This window comes from Triturus cristatus, chromosome 5_1 (genome assembly GCF_964204655.1).
Source record: "Triturus cristatus chromosome 5_1, aTriCri1.1, whole genome shotgun sequence".
Lineage (NCBI taxonomy): Eukaryota > Metazoa > Chordata > Amphibia > Caudata > Salamandridae > Triturus > Triturus cristatus.
Genome location: NC_140587.1, coordinates 993,221,299 through 993,224,912, shown reverse-complemented (window position 1 = coordinate 993,224,912; position 3,614 = coordinate 993,221,299). Strand labels below are relative to the sequence as shown.

General features: G+C 41.9%; 1 pseudogene; it reads left to right on the top strand.

Annotated features, from left to right (window-relative positions):
- Nucleotides 1-1,975: 1,975 nt before the first annotated feature.
- On the top strand, nt 1,976-3,105 carry LOC146832763 (zinc finger MYM-type protein 1-like; annotated as a pseudogene).
- The last annotated feature ends 509 nt before the right edge of the window (nt 3,106-3,614 follow it).

The following is a 3,614-nucleotide window of genomic DNA, read 5'->3' as shown; positions in this document are numbered from 1 at the left end:
ACTCTGAACCCGGAGAGAAATATGAGGGCCCTTTTTGCAGGCGTGGCAAGTGTAAACTGAGTTGCCACATTATCAAGTCTTTTACCATTAATGGCCTAACAATGTTCCCAAATTAAAAATTGATTTTCCCACTTAAGCCTCTTGTGCTTGTGTTTGTGATTCACAAAAAGTGCAAGACATTTACTCACAGTCTTGAACCAGCATTTGCAATGCGAGTAGCCTTTATGAACCTACTGCACCAGTCAACGCCTGTCCACCTTTAGAAGTGTCAGGCCTGTTAGGGCATCTTCTTGATAAAACGTGTGCCAAGTGCCACATGCCCTCCGAGCTTTCTGTTTGTGTTTGTATGTGACAGCTGTGGGTCACCTTGAATTAGGGACACTCAAGTGGGATTTCAGGAAAAAATATGCTTTTGAAGACTGTACAAATTAGATTTTCAGCATAGTGACTTTACATTTTAAAAGCTCCAAGTGGACAAAAATTATAGATGAGGTCACCAGCCACTTGTGGCTCTTTAGCCAGCAGCCCTTTGTATTCTGGTACTTGCAGTTTTATGTTTTCTACTATAGGCATGGACTTTGAAACCTAGCCTTACATAGTGCAGCTGAAAGGCAACCAGTGGTGTTAGTTAGCTGGTTTATGGGCTGTTAATGCTTTGTGAAGTAGTGTTCTTTAAAGCGGTGTTTCTTCAATGTGTAAAATTTCCACCTGCAGGGGGTCACACCTATCGTACAAACAATGAACATAGTATTTGCACTATTTTTTATTTGATTTTTAAGTCTGGGAACTGGCAATTTGGTACTCACTCCTTTACATATTTTTAAAGCAAGGGCAGGCAATGGCAGAGTACTGGTGGAATAGAGGATAGAGGTTACCTGCACCATGTTTGAGCATTCGTGCATCTCACACACACTCACACTCTCTCCTAGTTCTGTGTTTCACAATTCTCTATTGCTCTTAAGACTATGTGGAGTTTTACACCTGCTGGTATCTTGGCTCAGGATACTGCTAGTGAAGATTTTGTCTCAAGTCCCTCAGTTTGATTTCTTTGTACTTGTCACCATTTAGCAACTGAGTGGGGTCATCTTAGTACCGCATTTGAGTAGCCAGAACCTCCTCCAAGTCCACAGACTGAGCTCCGGCTCACCTGAACCATTGCCTGTTGGTAAGTCTCCAGAGTCCCAGGGCAGAAGGAAATGCAGCACTATCAGCCGTCGGAATCCAGTAGTCAGTCCGACCAGCAACTCACAGCCAGTGAGTGGATCAAGAAAATCGCAACTGAGGGCTACGGCTGCCACTACTACTGCTAATAAGTAAGTGCACTATAGTATTGTCTAGCGTAAAAAAAGAATGGTTTCTTGGCCAATCTGTTTGGATACTTTTTGTCAGATTGTGGTAATGTACTCCCTTTCTCAGCATCACATTATTTGTGCATTTTCTCTTTCTATGCTATGTTATGTTCTGAACAATTCTGTAGTACAGTACTTGTATTACTCAGACCAAAAGCCTTACAATGTATTATAATTTTCCCCAACAGATTCTTTTTGCTACAAGTACAACAATACTTCGCTTTTGAAAACCTGCTTGCCCACATTGCCGGTCATCTTCAGCTAAAATAAAATTTTCAGGTAGGTTCCTTTGCCACCATAAAACATATACTGCAGTGTCTTATGTATTGCTGTAACACTTTAGTCAGGTAAGATGCTGACTAGAATGCTCTTCTTGCTGTGGAAACCTAAAGGTGTTATAAAACAACTGGGAAGCCTGTGCACATGCATAATTTCCCCTCACTGTCGCACTACATTGGAAGAGGATCCTTATACTGGAGGTAGGTTTTGCCCCCAACACTCCCTGTGTTGATTACATGGGAGGAGTGCACACAAAAGACTGTTTGCAACTTTTGAACTGCAGTTAAATATTCTGTATGTCCCCACATTGCAACTGCTACAAACGTATTTGTTCCTTTTTTCTTAGAATGGACATCCGGAAAGTCTTTGCCAAGAAACAGCCAAGTGAAGTAAACCTATATTCAGACAACTCAGAAATTAACACGATTCATAGTGATGATATGTCAGAACTGCAGTCTGCAATTCAATATGGATTTGGGGCCACAGCTTTAGAAATATCAAGTGATTGCACACCACTCCCAGGAACATTTTGTGGAGTTGTCACTGCCTCAGACGAATCAAGCAGCAGTTCTTATGCATCAACAACTAGTCTTCAGGATACAGAGGAAACATGTGTAAGCACAGTGGCACCAAACCAACCGCACAAGAGCACATTGCCAGTACAAATCATTGTAACAGTCCCATATGAAGAAAAAGCGCATTCTACATTTTCAAGGAAGATGGTTCCAGGATTTCCCCTGGCTTCATTACAGCAGTAGAGTGGCAGGAGTACTATGCTTTCACTGTGCAAAGGCTAAGTCACTGAAATTAACTGAGCTTTCCAAGAACACAGAGGAGGCATTTTGCAGCACAGGTTACACCAACTGGAAGAAGGCAATTGAAAGGTTAAAAAAACACCAGAACAGTTATGCTCATTCATATGCTGTGAGTCAACTTGTACAGTATAGAGGAGGCCAGTCAGTCAATCAATCAACAGTTATCACAGCAAGTCCAACAACAACATAAAGAAGCCTGGCTTTGTCTTAAAATCATTCATACCATAGCTCTTCTGGCAAAACAAGGCCTTGCACTCCGAGGTCATGATGACAGCAGTGGGAATTTCCGTCAATTTCTTAATGCACGAGCAGAAGATGTACCATCTTTAAAACTGTGGATTACAGCAAATCGAGCAGAATATCTCAGCCCAGACATCCAAAATGAAGTTCTTCAATTATTGTCCTGTGCAATTTTGCATCAAATCCGTAAAAATATTGGTGACAATCCATATGCAGTAATTCTTGATGGCACACAGGATACATCTGGTCAGGAACAAGAAAGCTTTTGTATTAGTTACATTGACCAAGATCTGTATCCTCATGAGGATTTCATTGGACTGTTTCAGGCTGATAATACCACTGGTACTGCAATTGCTACAATTGTCAAAGAGGTTTTATGCCGTCATGGTCTTTCGCTGTCAAAGTTGAGAGCACCAACATGATGGTGCAGCAAATATGGCAGGGAAATACCATGGTGCGCAAGCATTAATACGCCAAGAACTGCCACTTGCTCTTTATGTCCATTGTGGAGAACATCTGGTGATGCAGGCTGCAGCACATAAATGTTCCATAATGGAAGATGCACTACTTTATGTCCACAAACTTGGTAATCTGTTTGGGCAATCTATTACATGCCGTACAATATTCTCAGACCTCATCCAACACAGTGTAGAAGGCCCTGCAAATGTGTAAAAAAAAATAATGCCTGTGTCCAACACGTTGGACGGTCCGTGTAAAAGCTGTAAAAAAAGTAATGGATAGTTATGAACCTATTCTGGAAACCCTAGACCACTTATCAACATCCAAGTCCAGTGGTGATGTGTCTGCTCGTGCTCGTGGTATGCTGGCACAGTTTCAGAGAGGAACAACTGTCCTAGGTCTTCAGATTGCTCTCCAAGTACTGCAGCTTCTGGAATGTTTGAATATTGCCTTACAAGGACGCCAGCAAACT